At 43.1% G+C, this 16,463-nt stretch overlaps 1 protein-coding gene and 1 long non-coding RNA gene across 3 annotated transcripts in view; one reads left to right on the top strand and one right to left on the bottom strand.

Moving 5' to 3' along the window:
• atp2b1a (ATPase plasma membrane Ca2+ transporting 1a) overlaps window positions 1–16,463 on the top strand; it is an 80,704-nt gene that overhangs the window by 12,612 nt on the left and 51,629 nt on the right. The window lies entirely within an intron of this gene.
• LOC129604549 (uncharacterized) lies at window positions 1,919–3,136 on the bottom strand. The gene is made up of 2 exons (XR_008695547.1): window positions 2,861–3,136; window positions 1,919–2,608 (listed from the first exon to the last, which is right to left on the bottom strand). It is a non-coding gene; the product is annotated as an uncharacterized LOC129604549 (long non-coding RNA).

Here is a 16,463-nt window from a genome sequence, read left to right as displayed (position 1 = left end):
GCTGTGCAAGCGCATTCGCATGCCCCAGATACAGTGATGTGTAATAATGCGCACGCTGGTGTGCACATGCTGTATCACAGCGCACGCATACTTTATCAATGCTTTGCAAGCGTGCCACATGCAGATTCATTTGCATCTTGCATACATTTGTTTGGCTGAAGTGCAGCTTCCACTACGCTCCCATGATGGGTCATCCTACAAACATAAGGATGCCTGTCTCGCTATGTAGCCACAAATCATTCACAGCTGTATATCTGAATTATTCATCACAGGTCACACTTTTCAGCGAGCTGTACTGCACAATTGCTGGCGAACCCCGCTGTTGAATCAGCTAACGTTTGCAATAAACTGCAGATACTGCAGAGGTTTATCATTTAGTGACACAAAGGTGCGCGCAGAGTCTTATGGTGGTTATTATGCAAGAATGTCTGCACAGTTTATGGATGCTTATTTAACATTGACACTTTACCTGCAGAAGATAATGAAATCAAATCTCCTGCAGCCTATCAATGACGCACGGTTCATATTCACATATCCCAAAACATTCAAGGTGTGTTCAGTCTGTTTTTAGCTGCTGTAAAATTGTGTCTATTTATGTCCATTTTACTGTTTTCTATTTTTGCTCCAGTGACGGTTGGTGTCGAATGGCACCAGTATTAACACGGATATAACTCTCACTTCTACTATATGTAACATGCAAAGTAATTACATCTTTTTCCACTACACACCCCTCCCGCACACTCACCACACCCTCGTCTCTAGGCTCCAAATGTCAGCTTCATCAGCCCAATTATCCTCTGACTTTAACAACATCCTTACATAAGACATTTAGCTCGCTGCTGTCTGAGACCTTAGACAGAAAAAATGTCCACTCATGCCACTGAAACGCCCAAATTGTTATTATTGTAGTGTGTTCATGTAGTTAAATGCACACATGCATGAATATATACTGTGAACATGTGTTGTAATATTCTTTGAATGATCTACTTTTAGAGTCTGTTAATTTTTACTTTTCAGCTAAGCATCTCTGCCCTCATGCGTGTGCATGTCGTCAATTCAAACGTCGTGGAATACGCAGAACATTCCTGTGAACACACAACTGTCTTATTCATGAAGTTCTCTAAATAGAACCTTTAAGGTCCTGCCACTCAACACGTTTGCATTCACGTTTTCTTCACTTTCTTCTTTTCAGTTCTGCAGCAAAGTTAACGTTTTATTTATGGTTCAGCATTTATGGAGAACAGACTCAAAGCTTGACTGGAGACTTATGATCTATTTTTGTATCAACAGCGCATGGGACTCACGTGGCTGGTAATAAAACGCCCTTGATGTGTGCCCTTTGTCTCACAGAGGGAGAAAAAGGCGCACATGCATACATAATGGGGTGAAAACTATTTTGAGATGACTTTTTTTCTATTGAGTGTGCGATTCATTTGCCTGCTGGTGGAAAATAGATGTGAATCACTCACCATGGCTGCTTTCCAACATTCATTCACTTACTCTACTCTTCACTCTTCTGTCCTGATTTACTCTGCCACGCTTCTTTTATCTACTTATAACCTTATTTATTTTTGATGATGCTCTCATTACAAGTATGAAAACACAAACTTAACCCTACAATCTCATTTCCTGTAGTATTCGGTTCTAGGTTTGCGTCTACTCTCCCTTACTCACCCTTGTCTTCTCCGTCCTCTCCTGTTTGAGGGCACCCTGAGTAGCCAGTGTGACATAATTGTGTATAAGAGTCATGTCACCGAGGCTGAGCAGGAGGTTATAGATAGAAATGGAGCGCAGTGCTGACAGGAAAGTGATTGGCAAGAAAGAGAACTTGAATTACCCTTAATTTAGATGCCCCCCTTCAAGAACATCAATCTCTGCCAAAGCTGTGTTTTCATATAATAACAAACTTTAGAAGCTGTTAATGTCTTGGCATGGTTTAATTTCTCACACTGTGTGTGGTAATAGATTGAAAAGATAGCATCTACAGAAAGTCCAGGGCTTTTAAACATACCAGGAGACAGGACGGTCCAGCATGTTGTCAATACGGGGGACTTCATGGGAACGTTTGCATGAAAAGGCAGGACACACAAAAGGAAATGATCTTGTTCCATATGTGTGAGTCTGCCTGCTGTTTCTCCTGTAGCAATGCTAGCATCCTCAGCTGTAGTATGACACCTCTCATTTTCTGTTGTGTCTTCCTAATGAAACCAGTTAGGTTAAGGCGCTTTAGCTAATCGCTGCTTTTTGGAGGTTTTATTGCTCTCTGCTTCTTTCTGACGCTGCCTCTCCCTCGGTCTCTTTCCACTCCCCTTGCTTGGTTTATTGCCCATCTGAGCTTAATCCACACAGCCAGTGCGCTATTGTAGATATCACAGCCTTGGCTCAGACTCTCAGGGATCTGTCACTGGTATTATGGAATACATAATGTGCAGGCATGACAACCGCCTTGACACATACTGTAGGCCTATTAAACATAGTTACACACAGCTATTTCATGCAGGGCAAGTCTTGAATAGTTTCGCTAAAATAGCTAATGGGTTGGGGTCATTGCTGCAGTCAGCTTTGTGGAGTGTATCTTCACCATCAGCTGCCATCATCACTGTGTACTCTGCAAAATCAACAGATTCAAAATAAGGAATGTGCTGCGAACAGTGTTGTTTGAGCACCACCTATTCAGCTGTTTTGTATCAGTTGTAAGCTGTTGGCACGATCTATCAAGACTTTAAAATGCTTTAATGGTACATTTTAACAGTCTATTCCCTGAATGAAAACTAAAAGTGTTGATAATAAGTCGGCGTATGTCGTGAGTGGATCATGTTTTCTTTATATTTTCTCAGCTGGGGTGACAGGGGATTGTCACCTTGGAGGCTGTGAGATGCCAAACAAGCTGGATACTGAAGGTGCTGCCAGCTAAAAGGCTCCTTAACCTTTATCAGACGGCACGTAGCATCTGAGATAACCTTAAAAGGCAGAGGAAGGGGCAGAGCTGGAAGAAAGAAAGAAAGTAAAGAAAGAAAGTAGTAAATAGTAACATTTAACAGTCTTCCTAAGGTGATGGAAAGCTTTTACTGGTAGTCAGTTCATGGTCAATGAATGGTGTATAGTGGGAGGCAAACAATGTCCTACACAGCCTGTCCATTATGTTGAAATGTTATTTGTGTTTCCCTTTTTAAACTCTCACACCCCTGTCTTTATTTTCTCTTACTGGTGCCCTTCAGTCTGTCAGTCCGTCTGCCTGTCTATCCGTCTGTCCGGCTCTCTTATTGCCTCATCTGTGTCTGTAGCGCACTGATAAGAAAGTGCCCGCCCTGTCTCGAAGGAGAAACCATGGAAACGTACCAGCCACGTGTTGACATCACAGCATGTTAAATATATCCGCCTCCCGTGCCACACAACTAGTTGTTCCGCCGTTGATCCTCGCCCGTCTATAAATACATGGTTTCCTTCCCATAATTGCAGCTCCAACATGCTTGTTTGGATGGAAGGGGGAATAGGAAATGGCAGAGAGAGAAAAGGATTGGGTCTACTGTATCTGTGCCTCACCACTCTGTGTACACTGTTCCTGTGAGTGCCATCCTGCCATCATTTCACTTTTTCTTTACAGCTCAATGAATAAAGGACAGTTGACAATGCAAAAACACCTTGAGATAATCTCATTTAAGGCAAACGCACTCTAAAACACTCCCTTCTGTTTAAGAAAAGAAAACAGCAACTTCAACTCCTCAACTATTGGTTGCAGCCACGAAAGTGTCCCTTTTACAAAGAAATTATGATTTTCTGGCTATTGATAAAGAATTAATTTGCTCATTTGTCATTTAGGCAACCACCAATATTGTACTAAAAGCCGTTAATTATTAGTCAGTTAAATAACTGCTGAGTTAGGTAACATGATTCTTACAGTCCTGAATCTAGTTAAAAACTGAGAGCACTGGCTTTGTCTTGAGTCTGTCTGCTTGTCTTTATGTAGCTGTCACAGGTGTGCATGGGAGATGTTGTGAGCTCAGAGCGGTGCATGTTGTGACTCAGTCTCTTAGCAGCCACTTCATCCTCACAACCCTGCGGGTCCCCAGAGGCTGTTGCAGGGCCGACCAATAAGGGGAACATGCCACAAGGACCAAAAGGCCTGCGCTGGGCTGTCACAAGCCGAGAAAAGGCTTTAGTCTAGCAAAGAGGTGTGTGTGTGTGTGTGTGTGTGTGTGTGTGTGTGTGTGTGTGTGTGTGTGTGTGTGTGTGTGTGTGTGTGTGTGTGTGTGTGTGTGTGTGTGTGTGTGTGTGTGTGTGTGTGTGTGTGTGTGTGTGTGTGTGTGTGTGTGTGTGTGTGTGTGCGCGCGCGCGCGTGCGTGTGTGTGATCAAATCAGTCAGTGAATGTGACAGAGACAGGAGCTACTCTGCTTCAGAGACTGTTTGTGTATATGTGTGAATGTTTTCTGTGCCACTTTCTGTTCCCTTGTCTTTTAATGCAGCTTAATGTGCCTCAGACTCGCATGATTTCTTACGTCCTCCCACTCTCTCGCTCTAGCAGAGGTACTTTCTCAACTTGTACAGTGACTCTGAGTCATGCTTTTATATTTTAGATTTTTTCTCCTAATTGCACGAGTTGAAAAGTTGTGCTCCTTTTGCGAAATTCACTGCTCTATCATGAGAGTAACCTTGTTAAAGGTTACACACTGAGCAGGAGAAAAGGCAGAGCCATTTAACAACTCTGAAAATCACATCTGCCATATAGAGTTTCCATTTGCTGCATGTTAATCAATTTTCATTATTTATTCATGCATACTTGTTTTTACATCATGCTGGCGTCTCTGAGGTAATGTGTTGTGTTGTTTTTTTTTTCATGCCTGGAACCAAAAATACTTCAAACGTTGTTTTAATGATTTTCCGCTGACTGTTACATAAAATGATAGAAAATAGGCCTCTCGAATCATTTTAAATATCAACGCAGAAGGAGTTCTACTTTGCCTCATCTGTATCACTGTACTGCACATTTTGACCTCATGCTCAAGAACATGATGAGTGTAATTGAAATTGGTCAATTTAAAGTGTTCAGTCATTTTCCTCAGGGTTGTGTGCATGTTGCATGTGGAAATGTAGTTTTTCAGTTAGTAATAGTTTGTGAAGGGCTTGGGTTGGATCTTGCTTGGTACATGTGGATGTCTATGCAGCTACAAGCTTAAATTAGCCGAGAACCGTGAATATCTATACAGCCATTCATGGCACTTATCCAGTAATTGTTGAGATGGTTCATTTCAGTCAAGTGGTTGGTCAGCTGGCCAACAAATCCTTCTAGTTGCAAACAAAACTACAGCAAGATTGAAATGCTTGCAAATGGTAAGCCAAAGATTTATTACTGACACTCCGTTATCATTCATCAGCAAGTCGTACCTCTCGTACTAAAATGAACCTTTTCATGTAGACAATGTGGACTTTGCATCCCACTATCCCAAAAAGGCCACAAAGCAGAGTCATTTACTGAGCCTGTGTGGGCAGGCAGTGACTGTGCATTCTGGTCAATAGATGACTAAGAGCAGCACAGAATACAGTAGAATGCCTAACTAAAGCCTATACACCAGGAATAAGTAGGGCTGTTGTTTTGGCCTTTGTTTGCTTCTGACCTTTGTAGTTTTACTCAGCACAGAAACATGAGTCATGCTGCTGAATGGACACCTTCATACTGTATGTGCAAGGAGGAGAAGTTGTGCAGTGCTGCATTTAGTAACCTTGGTCTTATAATGAGTGAGGACTGGGCCTGCGGGAGAGTGACGGATTGGGCTAAAACAGACGCAAAGGTGTTCACCTCTCACTGTAGATGCTTGACCATCACTCCCTGTTCACCTCTACCTACAGAATCATTGCATCTCCTATTCTGCAGGTTTGCACAAACGTGCCTTCAACGGTAACACTAGCAGAACCCCAAGTGCTTGAACTATTGTAGGCTGTTCATTAAATGGTATAAATGCGTTTTGGAGAATCTGCAATACCATCAAATCAGACTAAACCCTGAATCATCCTGTTTAGATAATGCGTGAATAGCGTTTCCTTGTGATCATGTAAATAAATAAAGATTGGGCTCCTGGGCATGTGCGCTCTGCATAATAATTCGCTCTTTCTGTATTTCAGAGTGTAAATATTTATAGTGTCTCATATTTGCATATGTATGACGATTATATTTAGCAGCTCAGCACAGACATTTATTTTTGTTCCCACAATACAAGCAATTTAAGTGTTTCTGTGTGTAGACACCAGAGACCTGCAGTGTCAAAGGAATTATGGCCTCTACTATTACAGTCATTCACACCTCCAGGCACTCGCTTGATGAAGACCCCTCCCCTCCATGCGCAGCCATCTTCTTTGAAGTTTTTAGACAAGCACTCCCAACGCAGAAGCATTCATAAATTGAGTGAGGAGTTAGGAGAAGGAATAAGAGTTCGACCTTGTGTTAATTTATGGAAATGAAAAAGAATGGTGTTACTGTATGTACAGTATCAATAATTTTCATATACTTGTAGTCTGGCAGTTATTGCACTTGAATTGGTTCGCCTGTATGGAAGTAATATAACATGCATTTGAATGCACTGATGTGAGAAAAGATGGTTTGATGTGTGTAAGCTGTAATTTTACAAAAAAAAGCTTTAAACCTCTGACTTATGGGTTTGTTGGTTGACGTATTTCATAAATCCCTGAGGCATGAACTAATAACACTGCACAGTCAACTCAGGATTGCAACTTGATGAAGTAAGAATTAAGGCATATTGAAGCTTTGCAGAATTGATTCACAGGATTTGCTTGACAATGACTTCATTTTAATAAGTTGAAGAATAGATTTGTTCTCCTTTACTCAGACGTCAACACAAACTCTTTACTGCAGCAACACAGACAAATGGACTGTCAGTGAACTTCTGAGCTTCAAACACTGTTTCATTATCGGCTTTTGTACGTTTAGATTTTGTGCCCACGCTGACAAACGCTTATGACTTTACCTGAACACTGAATGAAAGCCTTCTTCTCTTTCTGTGCTGTTATTCTCATGTTTGCCAGTACAGAGAGTAATCGTGAAATCAGTCAATATTGAAGGGAACTAAATACTAAAAATGAAAGTTTGACATGATATTGCCCAATGTATTAATTATTGTTGTAGTCCCGTCTGCTTAAACTCCTGTAAATAAACAGTCTGGGTTTTTGCCTGCATTCAAAAATTGAAAGCGTAGTCTGATTGTGTTTGCAAAGGGGTCACAGGTTCAAGATATTCATCAGCTGGGTGATGACAGCATGCATGTACGACCAAAAGGCAGCGCTTTGTGGCCTGGGGTTTCCCCATAGGTCACACCTTCAGCTCCTCTTTCGTGACTGTAGTTCCCCCCCATCTCCTTTACAGTGTCTGTCACTTCCTGCTGTGTCCTCTTTTTCCATCACATGGGGAGTAGGAGGGATTTATCCCCGCTGCATCAGGTTTTTCCTAAACTAATCATGAGCCAAAGTAAAACCAGAGCCTCTAGGTTGTATTCCAGAGGGAGGAGAGCCCAAAGCACACTGACATTGGTAATCATGGCATGGCCAGCTGTGTGGCATGTCCAGATGGGTATGGCACATTTGAAAAGCAATTGTTGTTGTTTACTTATTATTTTTTGTATGCCTAGCCAAAGCAGATGTTGATGTAAGCAGCACATGCTGTTATTTCAAAGAAATACAAATAGAAACAGCTGCAGCACAGCAGCAAGACGGAGGGGATGGCTTCTATTTTTGGTTATACGCACAGTAACTGAAAATGTCCAGCCGAAAACCCCTGCTGGCTTAATGACTTAATGACTTGCAAAGCTCATGTTTATATTTCCAAGTGAGTGATAGCGGAGGGCAGAGGCAGAAAGTGAGAAGACGTCCTCTGTGCCTCTCTCGTGTGTCTCACTGAGGGGATTTTCCTTTCTGCAGCTGAGTGGCCCTCTCTCCTCTCTGCCCCTCCAGTCCCTGCACCCTTCCACGTCCCCAAGTTCACATGATTCTCTTACGATCCAACCTCTGACCTCCGACAACCTGTCGTATCAGGTTTCCATGGAGACGCATGTCATCGGGACCGGTGTGGCGTCTTGGCAGTTTATTTTTATCTCCCCGGCCACAGCCAGTGCCTAGCGTCCTGGAATGGGGGCTAATGTCAAGCTATCAGGGGAACGTCTGGGGACTTTTAGGGGTTTCCATAATGGGGCATCCCAGCTGTAGTGATATCATGCCAAGGGTGTCCTAGCAGGAATGTGAATCATCCATCCACATGATCTGTAACATTATGTCAGCTAGTGTGAGACACACACTGCGGCTTGGAAAATAGTCGTGGTTGGTAGGACTACTGGGGTCAAATTTAGTAAGTGGTCTTTCCTGTGTGATTGCATAAACAAATTTACAGGATCTTTGGTGGGAATAATAATAATATTAATTGTGTTAACTTAGCAACTAAGCTGCATAATAAATACAGCTCAAAACGGACTGTTTTTTTCATATACATTACAAGTAAAACTGTCTTTTCTTTATCCCAATGTTTCTGAATGATGTTGTTAATGGAGCACATAAGTCAAATCAGACCAGACCTTTTCTTGTTGTTTCCTGAAGTTGATACAGCTCTTTCCATTGGCGTGTTTGTGTTGTGTGCACCTGCATTCATGCTACTCATGTACATAATTAGGCAAATGGGGCTGTGGTGTTGACAAACATTGTTTGAATTTACAGTAGGTGTTCAAGAAGTGGGGTTTTCACAGATTTAATAATCTGAAAATAGTTGGAATACAATGGAAGGAATGTAAACTCACTAACGGACAGTAAAAACGTTTATAGCGAATTAACTGTCTAACGTAATTAAACCCCTCCCTCCTATTCATAATAGAACATTCTGTACAAAGTGTCCTGTTGATGCAGACTTTTTACATATACTGTGCACTGTTTTTGACACTGATGAGACAGATAAATATATGGACTCATGAACTAAAATGATGGCTTGTTTCTCTGTCTAACTATGAGTGTGTGTGTTTAATTATTTTTCTCATTGGTACCTTCATGCCGTTGCATTTCCTGACTTTACCTAAGCTTCGTCTGTCATTGTCCAGCAGCAGCAGCAGCAGCAGCAGCAGCAGCTCTGTATCTTTATTTAATTATGGGACAGATATTATAGTAATAGGACAGATTGTTTCCGACATTAACTTATAAAAACAAATTGCAGTTAATTGTATTTTTCATCATGATTTGAAGGAGAAAAACAAAACACCCATAAACATATTCTGACTTTGAGGTAGAACGTTTGGGTTAGATGAAAGAAGCAGCGCCGGAGGGCTCCAGAGGACTTTACTGCTGAACGTAGAATTTGTGAGTAAAAGCTTCCCAATCTGATGTTTAGATAATCAGGGCAATATTTACACTCACATCCAGACTGCTTCTTCCGTTTGTACAGATGGATAAATAATTTATCAAGTCTGTTAAATCAACTACACAGGAATTTTCCAACCCTCTTAAGTGGTTGTGACCCACAGCAGCAGTACAATGCTCCAGGATCCAGGGTTAGGCTTAGATAATACTGTTAATCATTATCATTATAACATGTTTTTTTTTTGCTTGTGTTCAAAAAAATTGCCGTAACAGAAAGAGGTCAGACTTCATACAAGTCTGTGTTTGTGATGTGCACCTCCTTTCTTTTTTGAAGCTTTTTTAGTCATAGATTATTTTTTTATGGTTATGCTTTGTGTGTCAATCATTTATTGTGGTTGGCATTTGTCACAGTTATTTAGCTATTTTTTTTTGATAAATGCTTGATCTACAGCTTGATCCTAAATGATCTTAGTACCCTTTAAAAGTGAGTAAACCAAGTGTGAAGCTGCCACTGTTGTACCTGTGTTTAAAAGGTTTAATAAGCAATGAATGGGTTTTCAGAGCTGGTGGAAACTGTCTATCGGCTTGCGTGCTAAAATGTCGCGGTGTCATGTAGTCAGACAGGCCGACACATCGACACACTCTCCCATGTCAGTTGCAAAGTTTCCCTTACAAACTTAGTCTCTTTTTAGTCAAGACGTGTGACTCTAACACACATCCACAGGTCACGACCTCTCACTTACAACAACTGAACACAAAGATGGAGAGCCAGAGTCAGAAGGGCTGCTTTAGTCTGCTGATGCAGACATTTTTGGAGCGTTCCTCCTGCGACCGAGGGATGTCGGCATCCATTTTTGTTTGTTGTAGTGTCAGCTGTTTATGCAGAAAGTTTAAAAATGAGACACAGGCTGTGTTTTTTCAGTTTTCTGCCCTAGGGTGGGCTTTCAGAGACTCACTTGTGACAACGCTGGGCTAAAGTGCTCTGATTTGCATGTAAAGCCTCCCTACGTTACTCACCCAATGGTCCGTTCCATGCCTACTGATGATGACTGCGGTGATGTCAGAGCAAAAAGCTCAAAGCGGCTTTGGCGGGGTGCAGAGAGGAGGGGGTTGGGGAAGCTTGAGGTTAAAGAGGTGACATAGAAAACAGTGGATAATAAGGAGGATCAACACACTCGTACTTAAGAACACACATATTAACACGAAAAGCGGATGCGCACTCCGATATATGTCTGTCGCACTTCGTAGTTGCTTCCCGGCCAAAACGTCCGACCGCACAGAGGGATTAAGACACACACACACACACACACACACACACACACACACACACACACACACACACACACACACACACACACACGCACACACACAGCTGGATGCCAGCAGGAAATCGTCTCGTTGCACGGCACGCCGTTGCTCCTGAGATGTCGACAGAAGGTCACGTGATTGTGTGTGGCGCAGGGATTGCCATGATGTAATGGTCACACGCACGCCACGGCACATCCTTATGCGGCGCCACATCAGCGTGGACCCGCAGGCGAACGTTCGTCCTTGTGCGCCGCTGCGGCTCTCGCATTGGCTGAACAAACGTTCATGGAGAGATTTCAGAGATTTAGGTAAACAAGCGAGGTGCTCCGCCATTGGGCGGGGTGGTGTTTTACTCCTGTCATATTAACATTTTCCCATTGGTCCAAAAAATTCATGTTTGGGGGGGATTTAAAGAAGATTTAGCCTTATGATAAAACGATTTGAATGCTCTACTCTGGTGCAGTATTAACAGACGTCTTCTTCAGGGATATGTCGACTATTGGTGTTGATTTACATTCATGGAAAGCTGAAACTATTTTCTGGTACAGATGTCAAAATAAGTGGTTCAGCTGATGGGGCAGTGCTCTTCAGCTCCATAACAGACTGTTTCAATAAAGCAAAGAATTATTTCTGTACTTGTTCAACAATGTGGATCTAATATTGAAAGAGCCATCAGCGTCAGTTTATCATTGCTATTTGTTTAAGCAGGCATGAGAGCGCCCGCAGAAGTTCTCCACCGTACCAGTATGAGTAGCACCGGCATTGTTCTCATGTATATTCACATCCTCAGAGATTTCCAGTTTTGGAGCAGCGTCAATAGGCAAATGTCCTCTTTGCAATTGGCTGGAGTGGAGTTGGAGTTGTGTTCATTAGGGTAAACAAGCTGTGCTCCAGAGATAGCACTGAGGCCATTCACCCCACCCTGGCAGTGAGCTGATAGTAATACCAGCCTGCACGCACACGCCGACACACAAGCAGCATCATCACGTCCTCTGTTCCCTGTTTACTTCAGTGCATCGCTGCACCATAAGCGCAGCGACGTGACTTGAAACCGAAACAACGCGGCGGTCTCGTTTCCTCCCTGGACAGGATCATCGCGGCTCTGTAGCCACCTCTGGCAGTCTTTCTCATTCACACTCGGTGGGTTTTTACCAATGTGTCCAACATTATGTCCTGTCTGCGCTTGTGGCCCGCCCCAAGTGATGACCTCATCTGACAGCACAGCTGCCAGTAGGCAGCAGACTGCTTATGAAACCAGGCCATTCTATCCCTAAAATTCAAGGGTTGTGCAACTGGAGTGGGAGCACAGTGTGCCCGTGTGTGAGAGTAAGTTTGTATGCGGTAGAAAAGGTCCGATTATGCAACAGGGTTGATATTATAGCTGCAAATAAAACTCAGGAAGAATTTTGGGAGGATTTTAAGCTGTGTTGTGATGCTGAAGGACACACGCAGGTGCAGAACAGCTACGCAGACATGCTCACAACCTACTAGTCTGAGACCACTTGTGAATAAAACATACGCATGACATGTCCGAGTCCTTGGAGTGGCCTGGAAACAGAGCAGATTAAATGTGCACCAGGCCTGACCTCAGCCAGACAGTGTTACACACGGACACACTCTCCCAGGCACAGCAGTGATGGCAACACTCCTACTGACCAATATGAGTTGCAGGTAGCATCCTGGCATGTACTGAACTTCACTGAACAATCTCTGTTTTCATGTAAAGATTGTGCCATAACCCAGTCCTATATTTTGCAATTGTTTTGTGGAAACATTATTTAGCCCAGCATATTTATATACATATATAACATGTATACATATTTTACCCCAGCAAGAGGCCATAGCAACTTGCATCTTAGGCCGGTGGAAAGACCAGCTGCAGAGGCTTGAATATGAATTATTTATACCCGTCCCTATATTATCTTGCCCACTACTTCAAGACCAGCCTTGACTGTTGCACAAGGAGGAGCTCGCGTTCACATCTCTGCCGCTTCTCAACTTTTCTGCTGACCTACTTGATAATTGGACTTTTGAACATCGACCGCTTTCCGATCCCTTCACATTTCTCTTCCTCTTTTAAAGTAGCCATGAATAATGAAGCAAGCTTTGCGTCATTATTAGCACAGGTAACAATGTTGGCATGTCAGGCCAAGCTATCTGATCCTCTTCCAGTGACAAGATGGAAAATGTTGGCCAGTATTAGCTTTCACCAGGTAAGGCTGCAATATTGATGAAGAGGAGCATGAAGCGCTTTTTCCACTGCCTCAGCTCCCAGAAGCTCTGCTTCGCGTTGAGTCGTCCCAATCATCTGATACGACGCGGTGCCGGGGCAGCGGCTGGGCCGACAGGTAGCCGGTCGGGCAGGCTGGACAAAGTGGAGTGGAGAAGGGAAGGGAGGAGCAGAGATCAGCATGCTGCACATTTTCCATCTGTCATGAAAGTGGAGCAGCTCATTATCGCAGAGTGCTCTCTACTGAGCTGACCTGAAAAGACAAGTGTACGTGTGTAGGCATAGGTTTGACTGCATGTACATATAGCTTTAAAGTGTCCTAGTTGTACTTCTCTAGTGTCCCGTCTGTTTTCTTGTAGATCCTCTTGTGCGGTCGTGTAAATTAAATGCTACTAGTCTCTTACTATGGTAGTGGAAGCAGCAAAGTGGTGGGCAGGTGAGCAGCAGTGAGGAGGAGTGTGATAATAGTAATAAACCCGATTAAAGGGATATAAATAAAGGCGGGGATATGCCATCTTAAATTGGTAATCTCTCATCTGCCTCTCTAGAGAAAAAGGTTTTGTGCTTGCAGCCTTGAAGCAGATTTGAGACAAGGGACGCTGAGGTCCTTTGTGAGGAAGTCCACCTAGTGCACCTTGTGATGAACATAAACAATTTCCAAAGGGAGAGGATATAAAAGCTTTCTCTGTGAGCATGATCCCTTGGGTTAAATGTCCCAGTTGAGAATTCAACATGTCAATTTGTGCCTGTGCTTGAGGGCACAACAGAAGCAGCCGCTCTGATATAGGCAGGCAGGCAGAATAAAAGAATACGGGAGGGAGGCGATGCAGGCACAATAGGGAAAACAGGGAGCAGAGTAGCAGATATAGCTCTGGATTTTGGTAATAAAGCGATATTTGCAGCTCTTTTATATTTCCTTTGACCAACAGCGATAAATATCTAAATATCTTAAATCCAGGCTTGACTTGAGGAAATTGCTGCTGACCATTTGGTGCTAAGCAAAATCTTATTGCTAGAGTGGAGCTCCAAGACCACAAGCCTCAGTGGACAGTGTCTGTCTCAGTAGGAATCCTTCAGCAGACCTGACCACATGCGCAATGGCTGGAATTAACTTCCCTCCCTCCTCAGCCATGATGATTGATTTCAAGGTCTGGCTGCAAACCTGTCCATTGTAGTTGGCAAACAGATCTGTTCTTCAGGCATTTCTTTATCCTCACCCCTCAGTTTGACAGAATGATACCTTACTGGGTGTAATGGATCACCGGCTATGTCACACTTGGCTGCTGTGTCTCATCAGGAACATAATAAATAATATAAAAATAATCTTTTCATCAACAGTAATATTAGGACGACTTGTTTGACTTTCTGTACAAGTGTTTAACAATTGCCTAATTAATGCTGCATTGTTGGGATTTACAATAGCAAAACAATGAGGAATTGGTTTCTGGCCAAGAGAAATAGCGGACCTCACTATCTCTGATCCCTTCCACTGATAATATGGCCCATTTATTAAATCGTTTCCTTCCCTTGCAATAACTAATGCTAATATTGTGCCCCGAACCCTCCACTGGAGGCCAGAGAAATTGTCAACTAAGCATGACACTGTGCCAAGCTGTTTGGCTCATCTAGCGCTTACAAGACCTGAAAGACCAAAGGTGGCAGCACTGTGACAGTGGCTTAGGGCAGAGTATGTTCTCTTGCTGAAAGAGCACGTGATTCGCTTTTTTCCCCCTGGTTGCTGTGGTACAATTACATGGAATGTAAGATGTTTTAGTAACTGTTGGAAACCCTGTTAAACATTTCAATGTTTGCTCACGTCTCAAGTTCAAAGTGCAGTGTATAGAAGGAAAATAGTTTCCCATGGAGTGAGGGGTCTAAAGCTGCACGCTCACCGAACACTGCAGATATTTAACCCTGTCCACTCCATCTCCGACTCCAGGTTATGGGTGAGACATTTTTTCGGACTTGGGTTATTGAAGAGACTTGCTATATGAGCCCGTTAAACTTTGATGAGCATCGTGGGGGATGGTATGGTATGGTGAGTCCAGCCTAAGCCTAAGAGCTAAATAACCTTGTTGTGCTAATACAGTATGTCGATAAGCCTTTAAAAGCTCAAGCTATAATCTTTATAACTTAAGAAGCATTAAAAATCTACAATAAGCAAAAGATTTCTCTGCTGCGGCAGGTTAGTGTTTGATAAGTTTTAATCTGTGAGTGGGTCTGTTTGGGTCTGGTAAAGGTTAACCCCAATCAGTATGGGAATAATTCCATGTTGAATGGACCAAGGAGCTCCAGTATGTCCTCAGCTGACCTACATGTAGTTAGCAGCGTGCAGACTGTCCCTCCACTGCAGTTCGGGTTGTAGATGCTTCTGCATGTGAACCAAGGAAAAGTGAGTCTTAATAAGTTACTGACAGCCATAAACTCTGTCACCTTTCCATTTTAGGGCAGTGGACATTTGATCAGAGCGCCTTCTTTGATTTGAGAATATCGTTTACTCTACACATGACACCACTGAATTGGATGTTAAAGGCATGTTTAACTTGATCAATGTGTGTATATATAGATATAACTGGGCCCTGCTTGCCCAGTTGCTCAGTTTTCCTCGGTAGCTACTTTTAAAAAGAGTCCTGTTGTGTTTAAACTTTGTTCCCCAATATCATACTCCGAGCTTCAGGAATGGTTTTATTCTTTTACTGTCAGTATGGTTTATGACATTTTAGTCAATGATGAAGTCTTCTTCCTAGATTATAGGGCTTGATTGATTTGAGCTGTGCCGCAGAAGGACAGGTGCCGTGTGAGCGGCGCAGGATGCAGAGTTGAGCACTGGGGCCTGACCAGCTGTTTGTGTAAAAGTGTTCTCAAAGCCTGTTGACTTACGCCACTTCACGTGGCTATGAATAACGGCTATGGTGGACTTTCCCAGGGGTCAAGGTTTCTTGCACTTATATAGAAGTAAAGGGAGATTGAACTTGCCTTTTTGTACCTGTTGACTTAACTCCTATGGTTGAAAAATTCAATTCAACAAAACTCCTTAAGTTTCCCAACTCTGTTACACACACACACACACACACACACACACACTGGGTCCCTGGTATGATCTGTACTCCTTAATTGCCCCGGGGGCTCACTGGACCTTGGCATTCTCCTCACTCAGCACTTAAAGTTTAGCCACTCACTTCTGTCAGGGCATGACAGGTCTGCCACCCGTATGTCCCAACAGCTTTGTGGCAACATGTTAACACTTGTGCGAACCCCACAAGTGCAGTATGCTGAGCCAGGTAATGATGTAACCTCTCCTGCAGTCACTACGGCTACAGCTCGTTGTTGTGATATCATTTTCCCTCGTTGTATTTATGGGAAGCTATATTTGCGATAGTGTGAGCAGCAAGGCCCTGTGGACGGTTCGAGTCGGGTGAGGGACTCAAAGTTTGCAACTTAGAGCCGCTGAGCTTTAAAGGCACAACTACCTGCAATTTCGGATCATTTGAAATTGTAATATATTAAAGATCCAGATTGTGCAGACGCCCCTAGTTGTTCTGTATGAGCAGCTCGGGACACAGTAGTGGCCTGTGGTTGTAGTTG

This window comes from Betta splendens, chromosome 9 (assembly GCF_900634795.4).
Source record: "Betta splendens chromosome 9, fBetSpl5.4, whole genome shotgun sequence".
Lineage (NCBI taxonomy): Eukaryota > Metazoa > Chordata > Actinopteri > Anabantiformes > Osphronemidae > Betta > Betta splendens.
Note: the sequence above shows the minus strand (reverse complement) of the source record. Positions and strands in the feature narration are given on the sequence as shown.